This window comes from Phacochoerus africanus, chromosome 10 (assembly GCF_016906955.1).
Source record: "Phacochoerus africanus isolate WHEZ1 chromosome 10, ROS_Pafr_v1, whole genome shotgun sequence".
NCBI lineage: Eukaryota > Metazoa > Chordata > Mammalia > Artiodactyla > Suidae > Phacochoerus > Phacochoerus africanus.
The window spans coordinates 129849455-129868360 of NC_062553.1; the positions used below are offsets into that span (position 1 = coordinate 129849455).

General features: G+C 43.5%; 1 protein-coding gene across 5 annotated transcripts in view; it reads left to right on the top strand.

Annotated features, from left to right (window-relative positions):
- The window catches only part of GPRIN3 (GPRIN family member 3), an 87053-nt gene that overhangs the window by 3162 nt on the left and 64985 nt on the right, over nt 1-18906 (top strand). For 3 of the 5 annotated variants that reach the window (XM_047798699.1, XM_047798702.1, XM_047798700.1), the window contains exon 1: nt 15938-16325. The exons of the other annotated variants lie outside the window; for them this stretch is intronic. The gene's annotated coding sequence lies outside the window, so the exon portion shown is untranslated. Of the gene's footprint in view, nt 1-15937; nt 16326-18906 lie in introns of those variants that run through there. 5 annotated transcript variants of the gene reach the window in all.

Genomic DNA, 18906 nt, shown 5'->3' on the forward strand with positions numbered 1-18906 from the left:
GAAAGAAAGACAAGAAAGAAAGAGAAAGAAAAAAGAAAGAAGAAGAAAAGAAAGAAAGAAGAGAAAGAAAAGAAAGAAAGAAAGAAAAGAAAAAGAAAAAAGAAAAGAAAAGAAAAGAAAGAAAGAAAGAAAGAAAGAAAGAAAGAAAGAAAGAAAGAAAGAAAGAAAGAAAGGGAAAGAAGAAAAGGATGCACCACTGATGTTGCCACATATTCTGAATTTTCACTCAAAAGAGGTTGCCCACATGTCAAGCTGGAGGTTTTGATGACAGAAGGGAGTGAACCAGTCCCACACCTGAAGAAATTGAAACACGGGAAATACCATTATGACTACCTAGTACCACGATTTGGGGTATTTGACAAGTTCATAGATGCTTTAAAAATGTAATAATGGGAGGAACTGTGGCACAGCGGAAACAAATTGGAACCATGAGGTTGTGGGTTGGATCCCTGGCCTCGCTCAGTGGGCTAAGGATCCGGCATCGCCATGAGCTGTGGTGTGGGTCGCAGATGCAGCTCGGATCTGGCATTGCTATGGCTGTGATGTAGGCTGGCAGCAACAGCTCTGATTGGACCCCTAGCCTGGGAACCTTCATATGCCACAGGCGTGGCCCTAAAAAGACAAGGGACTAAATAAATAAATAAATAAGACAAAAATGTAATGAAAAATAGATCCTTTCCCTCACCCCAAAAAGCAAGTGTTTATATATACATACAAAATTTTGCATGTGAATCCAGAGGGTCAGAGATTCACTGAGTTGCATCTGTGAATCCCTGAGAAGTCTGTGTACCAGACATTGAGAAAGCCTGCCAACAATAAGCCAAAAGCTCACTGGTAAGATGAAACTGACGTGTGAAAAAGTAAATGAACTTGTTCTTTTATGGAACAACTTCTGTGCCACTCCAACTGAAGCTTTCCCCCATGGGAAATAAGTTATTTTCCTTAAATATTGAAAAATTGTGATGAGGTGAAAACCCGTTCCCCAGCTCCCTGGAAGATACGCACACCCTAATCCCCAGAACGTGTGGACCTGGGACCTTCCGCAGGGAAAGGGACTTTGCAGATGTGATTAAATAAGTGATCTGGTGATGGTGAGATTGTCATGGATTATGCTCAGAGGCCCAATAAAATCACAAGGGTCCTAACTAATCAGGGACACAGGCAAATCAGACAGAGGAGAGAAACACTGTGAGGATAGAAGCAGAGGGTGGAGTGATTTGGCCATGGGCCAAGGAATGCCAGCAACTTCTAGAAGCTACAAGAGACAAGAAACAGATCCCCCCAGAGCCTCCAGAAAGAGCCAGCCTTGTCGACACCGTGATTTTTGCCCCGAATTCTCACTTCAGACCTCTGAGCTGCAGAACTGAAAGAGGCTAAATCTGTGTGGTTTTAAGCCACTCAATGTGAGGTACTTTCTTACCATGGTGATTGGAAACCAATATCAGAAGTAAAACCAAGCCGAGGTATCGTATAATTGCTTTTTCTTCTGAACTTCATGACAGCAGGGAGTTTTTCTCCTAGTGCCCTGGACAGTGCCAGGAACAGAGTGGGTGCTCACTAAAAATATAATGAAGCAGTGAACGTTACTGTGGCACCGTGACACATTACAGCGATGGAGGAATTGAAAGTGAACCTAGAGGGACCTTCCTACAGGGAGAAAAAAAAAAAGGTTTAAAAATGCTGTTGGCAACTAGAGTATAAAAATAAAATAATAAAAAATATTTATATCTTTGTCATGTGTTTATGCCCAAAAGATGTAGGTGCAAGAGAATTGTGATACAAATTGTAAGGTGAATTGATTCATTATTCAGCCAAATTCTCTAAGATTCAAGTCTTGTAGCACATAATCTTTTGTTATTTATGAATATGGTGATCCAAACTTGAGTTCGGCTTGGTAAATAATAATTTTCTTTTTCTGAACTTCTAATCACTCCTGATATTCTTCTTGGAACTGGGCAGGGAAAGAATCAGGGAATAAGGAATCAGTTAGGAGTTGCTGTGGGGAGGAGGCTGGAGCTGATGATTCCTGCAAGCCTTGAAGTTCATGTCCTCCACCCTCAGTATCGCTAAGACCAAAGGTGATGACCCTTGTTCTCTTAAAACAAAAGCCTTCAGATTAATCTTCTATGGCCACTTTGCTCCTTTAAGTTTGTCCTAACGGGCTGGGGGCGGGGGTTGTTGATGGGAGGGTGGAATATAGGATAAAGAATGAGGAAAGGAGTTCCCATTGTAGCTCAGAGGTAAAGAACCTGACTAGTATCCAGGAAGATGCGGGTTTGACCCCTGGCCTTGCTCAGTGGGGTAAGGATCCAATGTTGCCGTGAGCTGTGGTGTAGGTCACAGGTGCAGCTTGGATCCTGTGTTGCTGTGGCTATGATGTAGACCAGCATCTGCAACTCAGATTTGACCCCTAGCCTAGGTACTTCTATATGCCTCAAGTGCAGCCTAAAAAGAAAAAAAGAAGAAGAAAATAAAATGAACTCAAACATGAAATTCAATAGATGCCTCTTTTCAAACCCCACTTACTAAAAGCTTTGCTAGAGTCACTGGCTGCTTGTGACGCCTGGAATTACAACCATTAGAGTCAGCAACATTAATAGATATTGAAAGGGTAAAAGATTTCCAAGGACAGGAGAGAAAAGGATGAAACAGAAAAATTTCAAATCTTGTGGCTTAGCAGAGTTAACTGTATCTTGCATTTATACAACATTCAAGCAAATGTTTCTAATAGACCCGCAGGCTTCTATGCGCTTAGAGACCCAGGACTCCTCGAGGCCTTAGGGTCCTTCATGAGACCAGAGATAAGTGAAAAAAAAAGGAATCATGCAGAACATTTATGTAAGCTGGAAGTGGTACATAGCACTTTTACCACATTCCACAGGTCAGAAGTCTCATAAGGCTACACGCCCCTAACTGCAAGGAATTCTGGGAAATAGAGTATGGTGCTGCAACTAGGAAGTAGAGAAAACAACTTCAGTCAAGATAACTGTTCTGGAGTTCCCACTGTGGCTCAGTGGGTTCAGAACCCAACATAGTCTCCATGAGGATGTGGGTTTGATCCTTGGCATCATTCAGTGGGTTAAGGATCCCACTTGTTGCAAGCTGTGGCATAGGTCATGGATGCAGCTTGGATCTGGGGATGCTGTGGCTGTGGTGTAGGCCAGCAGTTGCAACTCCTATTGGACCCCTAGCCCAGGAACTTCCATGGCCCTAAAAAGATGATATATATATATATATATCTTCTGTGCTCCATGGAGCTTCATGCCAAACACATGACTGTATAGAAGTCAACTGATGATGTGTCTGTAGCCACAAGAGAACAAGGAACTCCTCCTGGGGAGGGCTGCGTCTTATTTAACTTTGTGTCCTTATTGCTTAGTATAGTATCTGGCATATGAGAAAGTCTTAACGAATACCTGGTCATCCGAAGAATTCCATAATTTTGAGGACTTCTTGCTGCAGGAGAACTTCTCAAGAGAAAACAATTTCATCCACTCAAACTTCCCCAAGCAGTTTTAATAAGAATTTGGCAAAACATTCCTCCCAGGACCTTCTGAATTGTAAGAATACAAACGAGATTGCTCCTTGAGTCATATATAATTAATGCAAAGGTTATTAGAGCTGGAGTCTCTGTTTTGATAAGTCATAATGATGCAGTAGAGTTGTAATAGTTCAGTGTTGTATATGTATGTTGTAATACACTGATGTCCTGTAAACAAGTGTTGTGCACATCCTATTTGCTTTGTTTTAGAGAATTTAGAACACAATCTTACTTTACATGACTGTAGAGATTTTAGTATTTGTTAGCTTTTTAACTCTGCATCATTTTGTTGTCCAATTCATCACCAGAGAAGCCAGGCCTAATGGGAACATTATTGCTATAGGAAAACAAAGGTCCACTTCACACCGTATATGTTTTATGATGTAACTTCTCGGAATCTCTCATACAGAGACATGGAGATTCATTACAGTAAATGGATAATTAGGAGATGAATTAATCCTGGGACTAACCAACAGAAACAATAACCCATCCGGTGATTAAGAAAATCAAGTATTTTGTTAACTAGGGAAGTGGTTTTGGGAGGTGCTGCCTTTTGAGGGCCACACCAGTGGCATATGGAGGTTCCCAGGCGAGGGGTCCATCGGAGCTGTAGCTGCCGGCCTACACCGCAGCCACAGAAATGAGAGATCCAAGCCGCATCTGTGACCTACACCACAGCTCACAGCAAGGCCGGATGCATAACCCACTGAGCAAGGTCAGGAATTGAACACTCATCCTCATGGATACTAGTTGGGCTCATTAACTGCTGAGCCATGGCGGGAACTCCCCTAGGGAAGTGTTTTTTGAATTTATCTTTCATGTGTATAAAAGGTTTCCAGAAACTATGGTAACATTTAGAAAAATATAATCTTGTCAGAGACACCTTCACTGTACACGAAATAAAATATATTGCGTAAGTATCCAGACTTTGAGGATTCCTCATGTACATGCATATTTTTTGTAATACACACATATTTCACATATATCTATCTCCATGCATAATACATTTTCTTTCTCCGTCTCCATACAGGTGAATGTATGTTACATATGTGTATATATCCACATACGTGCGTGTGTGTGTGTGTGTGTGTGTGTGCGGTGTGTGTGTGTATGTATTCTTTGCATTTAGCATGGTTGATAACCATGCCTTCCCAGGTAAGGAAATCATGATTTCAAAATCAATACCACCACATTATTTGCACTTCGTGGACTGGTTAGATGTTTGGTTCTGCCTTCCCCTGTGCCACAAGAGAAGCCCTAATACGTAGCAGCCAAAGCAGAAGTGAGTTTACAAAATACACTTGCCCATTTCTATCTGGATCCTCACCTGAAAATCAGTAATGTCTCAGCTACCACCTCATGGTAAATACCAGCCAGAAAGGTGACCCAACTAGACATCATTATATTAATATGGTTTTCAATGCACATGAGTCTATAAGGACCATAAAAACCAAATATAGCCTAAACTTCTTTGGGATCTTGAGTAGCCACATATATATACATACATTCCGTTGACTCAAAGAATGTATGTATGTTTATGTGTATATGCGTATGTGTGTAACTATATCACTTTGCTGTTCAGCAGCAGAAGGTAACACAACATTGTCAATCAACTATACATCAATTGAAAAAAAAGAAAATACCAAAAATAACAATCATAATGAGAGCTGTGATGACTTCAGTTTTCAGGAAGTAAACTGAGGTACTTGGTACAATTCTACTCTTCACTAAAGTAAGAGGTAAGATAGGCTATAAAAAAGACCATAGTTTTTCTTTGAGGTTTTCCTACCGTTCTATCAAGTAAATCTGATTTTCCATTTTATACAAGTCTCAAAAACATCATTTACATATACTACAAGTTAGGTTGTACTCCTTGAGTTGTCCAATTTTATGAAACTAGATAAACTTACCTAATCTGGGGCAAATGGAATACATTCATCAATCCACAAACAATATATTTATGACATGAGTTTATTCATTCATTAATTCAGTTCTTAGAAATGCCTGATGCAGTGGTGATGCTGAATGCCAAATCACTGTTTATCCTTGCCATGGTTTCACATCTATTACAGAAAACAAAATCAGGAACCATGTCGGATTTTTCATTTATTTCTGGTTTATTTTTCTTTTGTGATGTGATGCTGCACATTTCCAACAGGAATCTTTATAGTTCTGCATTGAAAAATAATACTCCATTTAATTTATTGTAGGTTAGACCTGGCAAAAAGAAAGAGCACGAGGCCAGCTGGCTGACTAGCTAACTCTTTTATCCAGGGTCTCTTGGGGATTCAATACCTGGATGAGGCTAACACAGACCAGTGTTTAGTTTGCTGTTTGCTAAAATCCAATCAGTTCACCCCAAGTATGACCAAACTCTGGGGAGACGATTTGGACTGGAAAAACTCCCAAGAAATGGGCATGCAAACCAGAGTATCAATTTATCTGCATGGTTGACATACTTAGAAGGGTAAGTATCATTGATCAGAATAATGCACTAAGGAAACTGAATTAGAGATGAAATGGTGGCTTGTGTGCTCAGACTTAGAATAATAGGAGTTAAGAACTCTCAAAAAGTATTATCAGGCTAAACTCGTTGCTAAAGTAACATTTTTAAATATCTTTATTGAAGTATAATTAATATACCATACAATTCACCCTTTTAAAGTGTACAACTGAACATTTTGAGTGTATTCACCGCTATCTAATTTTAGAATATTTCCATCACCTCAAAAAGAAATCCCATACCCATTACCAGTCATTCCCCATCCTCTCCTCACCACAGCCCTACATCCTGAGGCAAAAATTAATCTACTTTCTGTCTCTATAGATTTGCTTATCCTGGACATTTTGTATCAGTGGTATGCTACAATATATGGTGTTTTGTGACTGGCTTATTTCACCTAGCATGTTTTCTAGGTTTATCCATGCTGTAACAGGTGTCAATACCTTGTTACTTTTTCTTTATAAATAAAATTATATTTTATAGATACAATTTCATTTATCCATTATCAATTGATGAATATTTGTGTTGTTACTATTTTTTGGTTACTATGAATAATGCTGCCATGAACATTCATATGTAAGTTATACTTAGGATGGAATTGCTGGGTCCTATAACTCTGTTTAACTTTTGGAGGGAGCTGATGAACTCTTTTCCAAAGGAGCCTCGCCATAGTTAATTCCCACTGGCAAGCCCAAGCATTCCAACTTCTCCACACCCTCAGGCGCACTTACTATTTTCCATTGTTTGTAAAGGGATATCCTAATGAGTGTGAGACAGTAAGTATCCCACTGAGGTTTTGATTTGCATTTCCCTAATGGCTAATGATACTGAACATCTTTTGATGTGCTTATTTATTTACCATTCGTATATCTCATTTGGAGAAATATCTGTTTAGATCCCTTTCCCACTTTTAACTGAAGTATTATGAATATTTCATTCTTTTTACGGACAAGTAATATGATATGGATATATTTTATGTATCCATTTATCAGTCGATGGACATTGTTGAATAATTTTTCTATTTTTATGGAGAATGTGTGTGATCTCTGAAGGATGCAGAAACAGGAAAGTGTGTACTATGGAAACTAATTTGGTTTATGGCCCTGACTCAGAAAAAAAAGTAATAGTACCTGAAAGAACATGGCAAGTTTTATTACATACAACTAATATCTTTAAGGCAGGGGATGAGGGTGGAGCAGCCTTGAGCAAGGCAGCAAGTCTCTAGATAGTGGTTATAGGTGAAGCCACATGCCACTGTATTTTCTTTCGGGGAGGTCCGTATAATTTGGAGCTGAAATTTACCCAATTACTGGACAAAGTTGCGCCTCGGTACCATTAGCCCATTGCCCTTGGAGGAAGAGAACTGGCAAGGGCTAAGAAGCGTCAGAGCCTAAAGCAGGCTGACATGCCCAGAGATGAAGCATTACTGAGAAACCAGGCAGACGTAGGACCATATCAACCAGGAGAAGACGGTGGAGAAGAGAGGTGAAGATTGATTATCATCGCAGACCTGGTGGCTCAGAGCCCGTGTCAGTCATTTCATATTCAATGGGGACATTCACCGAGATTATTTCCACATTCCTTCACCTGGAGAGTGAGAGTCATGCCTGTCTCGGTCAGATTTGGCTTTGGAACTGAAAAGCTTGAGCATATACGGTTAAAAAAAAAAAAAAAAAAAAAAGCCTGAGGTCTGTAGCAACATGCAGCAAGGGAGAGGCAGGAACTTACAAATCTCTGCAATGAAAAAATACATCCAACACTAGTTTATCTATCTGTCTATCAATCATCTATTGATTTTTCTCATTAGAAGAAAGTACTAACTCCTCTTTTGAATCCTTTCTTCCAACATTGAACAGATTTCAGAAACTTTGGCCTATCAAAGCAAATGATTGTGTTTAGGTGCCAAATTTTATGGGAAAGAAAGAACCTTTAAACTCCAGAGTCATCCTCAATCTGTCAAGTAGACTCTGCTATGAGAACCCTACTGAGGGAACAGCAGGGTTTTGGCTCTTATCGAATGCTAACCCTGGGTCGAGTACTAATTGGTGGAATGTCATGCCCCAATCCCTGTATCATATGAACTGTTATTGCTATCTTTCTCTCGCTATCCCTCCCCAATACTGTGTATTTATATTTACATAAGTTAAATGGGAATATGAACTTTCAACTCACTCAACAGTTTTTATTAGTTACATCCCTGTCCTTTTCCCAATGTTACACCTTGAACATGTTGAGTGAACTAACTCTGGAGACCCCTTGCTGTTTTGGTCAATGGTATTTTTGATAAGAGACTCAGAATACACTGTAATCTCATTTCTAATTATTTTATTCAACGGTTAACCAATTTTTTTTTCATATTTACTATATGCTAGGTACCATGCCAAGTGCCACACGTAAACCAAGAAAAAAAATCCTGTCCTCAAAGAAATTAAAGTCTAGGAATGGTGGTGAGGAGAAAAACAAATACACAGGCAATGAAATACCAAGTAATGAACAGGTAGGTGCTTTAGGAACACAAAGGAGAAGTACTTAACCCAATCCCAGAGTCTCAGATAGCCTTTTGAGAGGAAATGGCTTTACCTGAGACTTGAAGAATGTATTTCGGTGGGGGGAGAGCATTAGCCCAAAAAAGGGGGGACAGACATGGGGCAGGAAATGATGCTAGAGGGAACAACTTACAAGAAATCGCTTCATACATTTAAGGGAATTTATCCAATAGTCAATCAGATTCTCTGTTTGAAGAAGCTTGAATGTAAGTTGTGCAGGAAAAAAAAAAAAGAGTAATTCAAGTAATAGCAATATAAGTGTAAAAACAGAAAGAAACAAAGTTACAAGGTCCCTTGAAGGCTTCAGAAAATGAAGCATCAGCAGATGGCTGCTTCTAAAGGAAGAGTGTGACCAGGTCACCAGAGAGCTTTTTGTTGGACCATAAGTTTCACTGTTGATCACTGGATCTGTGGCTCTATTCTGAGCAATACATGAAGCCTTTCTGTGCAGCTGTTGTAAGAGCCCCAAAGCAATTCTTCTGCTGCAGGAGACAAGCCCACCTTGAAAATGATCGAGCAATGTAACATTCATGGTGGAACTAGAATGCAAGGATGGCTGCAGGTAGTGGTTTAAAATTATGTCACCGGAAATAGAAATCCATCTCTTTCTCTCCATCTCCCAACTCCACATTCCTTTCCTTCATCTTCATGTCTCCTTCATGCAAGCAGTCCCCACTAGCAGCCCCAGCTTTACATTTTACTGGTCAGAGACCTCATCTTTCCCAAGAGTTCTAGCAATAGTTTGGGTCTTGCACCATCCAAGAACCAGTCACTACAGCCAGGGACAGGTGGTTCTAGGTCATATGTTCACCCCAAGTCAAGGTCAGCCCCACCTAATCACACGGACTGTGGCGTGGTTCCTTAGTGGAAAACTGAGATGCAGTCATCAGCAAGGGGTAAATGGAAGCTAAGAAGACAGAAACTGCAGTTCTCTTTCATAAATGGGTCTCTATGTATCCTTACCTCTTTACGTCTTTCTAAAAACCTGTTAGTAGCTGCTGTCAACTCTGCACATTTTTGATTTTTTTGTTTTGGGGGGAATTTTTTTGTTTGGATTTTTTTTCCTCCTCGTAGCCTAGAAGTTCCTGGCAAAAATAATCATTTGAAAAACGGTCCTTTCTGAAATAGATTTTTACATGTATGACGTGTGATGTTTAAATAGAACGTGATGGTTTATCTGTAAGAGTATATGGCTAAAATGGCTCAATATAAAGACCAAACACTGCCACACTGCATACCCATGAAGGCAGTGTAGGCGCAACCACAACTTTCAGAGCCTAAAGTAAATTAGGCCTCCTCCCCATCTTGAAGTTAGCTGCACGTCTTTTGTTATAAAAGGATCATTCCAGCCCTTTTCTGACTTTAATTAAATGGAGTGATAAATTTCAAAATGCCTGGCACAACACCTGGAGCAGAGTAAGGCCTTTTAAAAGTTGAGTTGGGCTAAAATTCGACAAATGTTAACAATCAATAGGCAACGTGCCAAGTTTGACAACAGAAAATAATATGATACAAAGATTTGGTCCTCATGGAACTCAGGGCTTATTAAAGGAGAAAAACAAAGGCCACAAATGATGGTACAGTGTATCAACTACAATAAAGATTGATACCAGGTATAGACAAATCACAGAGGAGGAAGTAATTAAATATGGGAATGGGTGGTTTGGGCAAGGGTTTCTGGAGGAGGTGATGGATATGCTAGATTTTGCCCGATGAATAGAAATTTGATAAGTGGCTCTAGGAAAGGGCATTTCAGGAGGCAGGTGAAGGGAGGGCACGAAATCAAAGCACAGTCGCAGTGTTGTAGAACAGTATACTAGGGTGTTTTACAAACTCCTACTGCAGGAATAGAAAATGTGAGCAAGAAGAGATGACACTGGTGTGACAAGCAGATATTTGAGTGTCTCTTATCCAATCAACTGAACAAGCCTATCTTAAAAATATTTCAGATGATGAGAATCTAAACCTTCGGCAACAGGGCATTGATTTAATACCAAGTAGAATACCAAGCATGACAAAACTGATGTTGTAGAAGCCTAACAGGTCAACACTACACATGACAAAAATGAGGCTGTGTATTGATTTCATATACAGTAGAATACTAAATTTGTCAAAAATGATGATCAGAGACATGGAGAGGGAAGGAGAAGGAGGGAAGAAGGAAGAAAGGAAGGAAGGAGAAGAGAAAGAAAGAGGAAGGAAGAGAGGGAGGAAGGGAGAGAGAGGAGAGAGGAAGGGAAGGAAGGAGGAAGAGAGGGAGGAGAATAGGTAGGAGGCTGACTTATATGGCTTGACCTAGTCTTTCAGAAAAACAAAAGGAGTCAGATAAACATCAAAATGGACCTTAACGTGAGTCTTCAGAATTTCTATACTTCTGTACTTTCTCTTGAAAGACACAGCTGCAGGATAATCCTAGAGCTTACAGTCCTTCTCTTTTAATAACAAAAACTCAGTCTTGATTGGGGCACCAGAAAATCCTAGCAAGCTCGTTCCTCCTGGCTGGGTGCTCACGTTCACAGCCTCCCTGAGTAAATCTAGAGACTGAATTCCAGCCAATGATTTATGAATAGGAGAGTGAGTTCTGGAAACCCCCCCCCCCTTTTTTCCCCCCTTCCATGAAAAGAAGAGGTTCCCTTTTTCACTGAAATCATTTTCTTCCTATTGCAGAGGAGAGAAAAACACTTTTTAGCTCTGTCCTCTGAGGTTCTTTAACTAGAGGCCTTCAAACTAGACAGTCAAAAGATTAATAAGAGAAAAAGAAACAGTTTATTGACATGTACAGCAGTCCCAGATGCAGAAGAAACTCAGTGATGAGCAACTCAAAAGGGTGGATTTGTGTAGCATCTTCACAAAGAAAAATAAATTTGTATACAAATGACAAGACAAGCAAGAAGGACTTTAGGCTTTTAGAGGAAACAAACTAGGGCAAGGCAAATACATAGGGGGAACCCAATGGAAAACAAGGTTATTTTAATAAGATTTGTTTGCAGACTTATCTTGGTGCTGACTTTGTCTTCCTCATGGCCTTCAAACTGCCCCAGGAGGGGGACTGAGGGTAAGCCCCATTTTTTCAGAAGTTTCTGCTTTCACTCAGATAAGGGAAACTCCATTCGGCTTCTTTCTGCATCTGTTGAGTCTCGTTTGCCTCCAGCTCAAAATAATCCTTATGCCAAAGTGACATCTTTTGTGGGCAATTTGGAACCCCTCCACTGTCTTGAATGTCATTTATAAGGATGTGATTTCTTTAAAGCAATGGCAGCCAACTTGTGACCATGCAGTGATTAAAGTCTATTTAGAATCCAGTATTGGACTGAATGCATGGATATTAAAGAAAAAATTAAAAAAAAACATAGATGTCATAGTTTCTGAGCCCCCAAAAGCTTAGTACAAAGTGTCAAGCTGTGTGCATGTGACTTAACCAGAGAACAATTACAAAACAACTTACGGTATGACTCAGTGCCAGCTAATGCACTGTGCCGGCAGCCCTCCAGCATTTACTGTTGCAAACTCCTTCCCGCCAGTGCCTCTTGCTCATCCAGCTAAACAGATGAAAAATTTTTCAGAAAGATGGGACATTCAGAGTAGATTCTGGTCTCAAATTCTTATATATTTAAAATAGAGTGCTGCTCCTGTTTAAACACCTCTAAGAGCCTTGGCTCAGAAAGAAAACAGACTATCCAAAAAAGCACTGGGACGGACAGGGGGCTTCAGTCTTGGTAAAGGAGCGTGACAGCTGTGGCACATCACAAAATTGATTCAGACATCTGGGATTTTGATTCCTGATTTATAAATTGAGGGTAATGATTCTGTCAGCTCACGGAGCCCTGAATAAGTGGTATATACTGTTTAGGTGATAGGGCTTTTGCAGTGAAGGAAGACAAAAAAAAAAAGTCCTTGCCTCATAGATAGTAGACATACAAGAGACAAATATACATCATGATGGTGGTAGGAAGTCTGATGGAAAAACATAAAGCAGGGCACGGGGCACAGACGAGTGCCAGGTCAGGAGAGGCACTGCTATTTCACAGAGAGTAGTTGATGAGAGGCTTGCATTTCTTTTCCTACCTAGTGTGTGTATGTGTGTGTAAACACGGTGGTGGCCTGCTTCTCGGGGGCAGAGGGGAATAATAACTGAATATCCGTAAAAAGCGCTTGGTAAATACTTGGCACTCTGTGAACAGAGGCATTATTACCGTTATTACTGCAAGTGAAGTCTAACCTCCATAGCTTGACACTCAGGATCCTTTGCAAACATAACCCTCCTAACCTATCTTTCCAGTTTGGTCTCCAACTTCCCACCTAACCTCCAGAGAAACTTTCCACTTTATCTAATTCACTTGGCATTCATCAAGTACCGTCTCCCATTGCTTCACCTGTTGTTGGTTTAAACCCTTGGTATCATTTTCTAGAAATTCTGTGTCCCTAGTGAAATGTTAAAGTCGGGTAGGTCAGAGCCTTTTTTTTTTTCAGTGCCTTGAGGTGTTAAAAAATAGGGGGGTGACTTTGCTTGACATGCTAGTTTAAGGTTATCATCACTCTGATAGTTACCATGCTTTGAAATTTGGTCTTACACTCAATTTTGGATGAGTTTTGAATGGCCCTATTCATCCTCGAAACAGCGTAACTTTGAGAAGTAGAATTTTCAGAAAATTCTGCATTGCCAAAATGAGCCTCTAACTATGGTCAGAGTTCCCCTGATTATCTCAGTGCCTTCAGACCAATAAACATCTCCTAATCCTATGTGTTCTTTTCATGGCCCAATCCTAGGCATCAGCATGGCTTTTTCAGGGTCTTGGGGGGTATTCTTGCCAATACCTATTTGTTATTGTCTCTTAGATGATTTTCAAGTGTATATTTCCAGGGAAAAAAATGTCCCAGCAGTCTGAGAAACCAAGCAGAGGAGAAGGATGAGTAAAATATAGTAGAACCATAAGATATGTGACATTTGATAGATTTAGTGACCCTGCCCAATATCTATCTACCTCCTAAGCCCTGGGACCTAAGAATGTGTTACCTGGTATTGCAAAAGAGCCTTTTCAGATGTGACTAAATGAAGGATTCTGAAAGGGGAGATTATTCTGGGTTATTGGAAATCTGAACCGCAGCAATGCTAGGTCCCCCTGCGCTGGGCTGGAGATGAACCTGTGCCTTTGTAGTGACCAGAATCACGGCAACTGGATCTTTAACCCCACTGCACCACAGCAGGAACTCCCCAGGAGTCTTTATAAGAGGGATGCAGAAGGGTCAGAATCAGCGTAGAAGCGAGAAACAGAGGTCCGAGGGAGGTATCAAAAGCCAAGGAAGGCAGGCTGTCTCCAGAAGCTGGATGAGAATTGGAAGGAAACAGCTTCTTCCCTCAGAGCTTCCAGAAGGACCGCATAGCCCTGATGACTCTATGATCTTAGCCCTGTCAAACCTATTTTTATTGTAGGCTTTGGACCTCCAAAACGATAACATAATCACTTTGTGTTGCATCAAGCCGCTAAGTCTGTAGATAGCTTGTCTCCTCGCAGAAGGAAATATTCAGTGGTAGAGTCAAAACAGCCCTGAGCCAGAGAGCTGGCACAATCTAGCCCCCATGACATGTTTCTTATTGGGTCATCTCAGAAAAATCACTCTACCCGCCGTTTCCTTTCCAGTGAAAGCGGCGTTATGAAGACAGATAAAATTACTCCGTAAGCACTTTGTTAAAACGTTCTATGTTATACAAATATTAGATGTAGAACTTTGACCTGAGGTTTTCTTTCTTTCTTTTTTTTTTTTTTTTGTCTTTTTGCTATTTCTTGGGCCGCTCCCACGGCATATGGAGGTTCCCAGGCTAGGGGTCCAATCGGAGCTGTAGCCACCCGGCCTACGCCAGAGCCACAGCAACGCAGGATCCGAGCGGCGTCTGCAACCTACACCACAGCTCACGGCAACGCTGGATGGTTAACCCACTGAGCAAGGGCAGGGACCGAACCCGCAACCTCATGGTTCTTAGTCGGATTCGTTAACCACTGTGCCACGACGGGAACTCCTGACCTGAGGTTTTCTTAACAAGGGTGAGGACTGGAATGAAACCATCCACACGTAAATATTATAGCATCACTACCCTGGTAACAAATGTGTTATTTCAGAATAGTAACGGCGGCCTATGGCAGGGATGGCCACCTGGCAAACTTGTCACAAACTTCGCCCTACCAACCAAATCGGATGTGGCTCATGGACTGAAAAACTCTTTGCCCAAGAGCCGCAGAGACCTGGCCTTAGAATCCTTCTTAACCCACCTTTAGGAAGTTGCTGTCAATCACCTAGAGCTGCAGGACAGAAGCAACTTATGAAAAATCCCTGACCTAGTGGTTTAATCCATTTGATCCCTTGGCCAGCAGCATGGGCACCCCCTGTGAGCTTGTTAGTAATCCAGCTCCTCAGGTCTACTGCAGGCCTACTGAATCAGAATCTGCATTTTAACAAGATCCCCAAGGGATTCCCTTGTGCCGGAGAAGAGCTGTGACAGTATTCTGAATCCCAGCTGGGCAGGTTACTACGGTGTGACCTCGAGCAAAGTGTCTAAATCATGGACGCCTCCGGTTTCCTTATCAATAAGTGGAGGATAACACCCACCTCACCGAGTCGTGAAGAGAAGCACAGAGGCCTGCATACAAGGCATTTCGCACAGTGCCTGCCAGCAAATACTCCGTGAATGTGACTTCTTTCACTGCATCATTTGCTCCGTCTCCAGCTGCTAACCATACTACACATCCATTCAGTGTTGCTAGAGCCGCTTGGAGTGGACGCTTTCCAAAGCCATCCACGCCCAGGAGAGGGGAGTAGGGGGGTGGGGTTGGGGGGGGAAGACAGGAGCAACAGTCAGCAGTGCCACCCCCAAATACGCAGGGGACTGTACATCTTGCAACCCCTAGGAAACGTCGGGTGGTCTCCCTGCTTTCAGATCTTCCGTGCACGTGGCTTTATTAGAAACCTGCGGCTGGAGGCTGGAGTCTAGACACAGCCAGAGAGTCTGGTGACCTGGGGGAGGGAGCAAAGGCCAGAATCCCTGCCGAGCCGCTCTCGGCCCCAGCCCGCTTCCCTTCCTAACTTTCCACCTGCTGTGGGTCTCCTTGCAGCCGAACCCAAGCCGCCAGCCCCCTGCCCAGTCTCGCCCTGACCGCGGCTGCCGCAACCCGGTCCCCCGGGACAGGAAGGCTGGGCGGGGGCGCGGCGGGGGCGGAGCTCGGCGTCCTGCTGCTGCCGCCGCCGCCGCTGCCGCTGCCGCTGCCGCTGCCGCCGCCGCCGCCGCTGCTGCCAACGCCGCGGCCGCCACCGCCACCGCCACCGCCTGCGCTCCTGCCGCCCTTCCTCGGATGCTCCGGCGGGGCAGCGCTGCCCTGCGAGGACAGATGGGTGCAGCCCGGGCCTGATGGGTGAGCTGTCGAGCACGTGAGCTCCCACCTCCAATTCGGCTCGGCGCCCGGCGGCGGCGGCGGCGGCGGCGGCGGCTGCAGCCCCGCGGTGGGGGCGGCCCCCGCGGTCTCCGCCCGGCTCCTGCGCGCCGCCTCTGCTCTTTGCATAGTAATTTCAGTTCCTGCTGGCACCCAGCTCGCTCCCGGAACAGGTCTGCAGAGGACCTCCGCTCCCGAGCCCGCCTGAGCCGGCGGCGTGGCGACGAGAGCCGCTGCCTGGGATATGCGACGGGGAGCCCCCGCCACAGCGCAGACAGGGGTCCCGCCGCGCCGGGAGAGCCGGGCGACCGCAGGTAGGCGACCGGCAGCCACGGGAGGAGACGCCCCCCGCGCCACCTCTGCCCGGCGTCCAGCCCCGGGGAACCGGAGCCGTGGCGTTGTGCTCGGTGCCGATGGGGACTGGATTTGGTTCCACATTTTGCCTGCCGGGTGATCCCTTTTGCCTGTTGCTCTCCTCCCCATCCCACCCTGAGCTCCAGGAGGGGCAGTCTCTCTGGCAGGTGATGAATTCGGCAAGGTCATTGCTCCCTTAGGCTCTGGCTTTGGAGGTAAATGGGAGAAGACGCCTGCTGTTCTTGTTCCTGGGTTGGGGAGATTTATAATCCATCAGGTCTACACACTGAATACCCAAAGAGGTGCGGGGCGCGGGGAGGTGGGGGGGGGGGGCAGGCAATACTACACAGGCGTTTTTCTCATTTTCCTACACTTATTCCCTTTCAGGGCAGGATGCTATCGTTATATACAGTATATATGTGTTTGTGCCTGTATGTGTGTGCACATGGTTTTCATAGAGACAGTTTTTCTTGAGATAGGTGGAGAGAGAAGGGCGGGCAGAGGTAGATAAAGAGAAATCATTGTAGAGAGCTGTTCAGTATCTAGAGGTGAACTTTGGAACCACATTAAATCAGGGTAGAGACTAGAGGCTGTAAACGGTTCTTTGGAGATGGATTTAAGAAATCACTGAACACTGTCAACCAAGGCACCCAACCGATCTTCATGCCAACCAGGCAGATCTACAAGATACAGGCAAAATTTCAGACGCAACAATGGCCAGTGAAAGGGGGGTGGGTGGGGAAAGCGAGGTACTTAGACACTGGAAACTGGATTTTGAATGGTGGGAAGGCAGCAAAGCCCTGTTAGGTTTGAAGGGCTTGGGGAGGGGGGGCATTGGGAAAAATCCCGTCTTGGGGTGTAAGTGGCTCAAGGTTAAGATGATGTGAATGTCCAGAAAGCAGCACAGGCGGTGGGGAGAAGGCAAGGGTTTGGAGGGGGATGGGAGACCCCGAGCTAGGAATCTCCCCACCAAGCCGCCCCTTTGTATTAAGGTATCTTCTTCCTGTTGGAAGTCATACCTTGGATATGCTCCATCTAAATATTTTTCACGACGTATTTGTTAAAGATCCACTGGACCATGTTTTTGCAAGGAATCTGGGTCATGGTGGACTGGAAGAAACTGAAGTGTTTACAACACCAGCAAGATTTCGAGAGAGAGTTGATTAAGGCTTTAGCTTCATGAAATATTTACACATCTCTTGCGTGGGCTTTTGTTTGCTCTTGTTGGTGCTGCTGCAAATTTTACTTTGATAATGCTTTGAGTGTGCTTCTCCCAAATGTGCTTATTTTCCAGTTAGAGACTATTCTTTCTTTCCCATTGTGCTCACCATTGGCCTGCCCCGAGTAACAACTGTGGGAATCAAGATACATGAGTCACAGCATAAAGAAGGAAATCGTCTCAGTGGCTAGCAGGGGATGGCAGGAGTTGGTATTACAGAATATTGTTTTGAAATAGAATCACGGAGAACATTTTCCAAGCTTTTTCAGGTTTTAGTGGGGGAATAGGTTGTTGATTCATAAACAGAAAGTAAAAAATGGCAAATCTAGCTGTTATATCGTTGGAATTTATTTTGGAAACAGTGCAAAGGAACTCAAAGAGATCCTTGTAGGGTGCGTTTTGGAGTGGTGAGATTTCACCTAATCACTAACTAGACTTTTATAAAAATAATGAAGGCGAAATCACAAGTACATGGCTTCAGATGCCAAACAGAGGTTTGAGTCTTGATACGAATCAGAGCCACCTCAGTAGGAGGTCAGGGTTGGTTCCAACAAGCAGTTTTTAAATCTGGGTTTTTTGGGGGGTGTTTTTGGTTTTGGGGTGTTTTTTTTGGGTTTTTTTTTTTTTTTTGGTCTCACTACACTAGTCCAATACACTGAATTATTCGTCCCTTCAATAAATCCTTGGTCGTGCAATGAACTTGGAAGAATGTGTTAGGCGCAGCTATCCTTCACTTGTATGAATTTCTGGTCACAAAATCTGCAGCCTTTAGGCAAGCCCTAAATTACCGGTCAGAGAATCACAAAATCACGAAAGCGTCCAGGCCCAGATCACACTTGAGCTTTTTTAGGGGCAGCTCTTTATGCACTGGCTTATTGATTCATTTACACCTTCAACATATTTTATCCTGAACTTGACATAGTCCTTGACTGAGAAATAGGAGAGTCTCAGCCTGTAAACCTTGGGAGGCAGCGGGGACCAGCTAGGTAAGTGGCAGGCTCAGGAGCACACAGGGTGCTGCGGAAACCTGGTTGTGGGGCAGGAGAGGACAGTTCCCAGGGACCCTGAAGGGTGAGGAACCCAGCTGGTGAAGAGGAGAGAGAAGGGCATTCCTGGGGTAGCAACCAACATACGCAGAGGCCCGGGAAGAACAAGTAGCTCTGGGTGGTTGAAAAACGATGAGGATGAAGGGAAACTATGAGGAAAGACGGGAGTGAAGAAGGAAGAGGAAGAATCCTCAAACCCAAGTCCAGAAGTCCTGTTACCTCACCTGGTCCGTAGATCATTTGATCCCAATGAGTTAGGTAAATACATTCGTACCG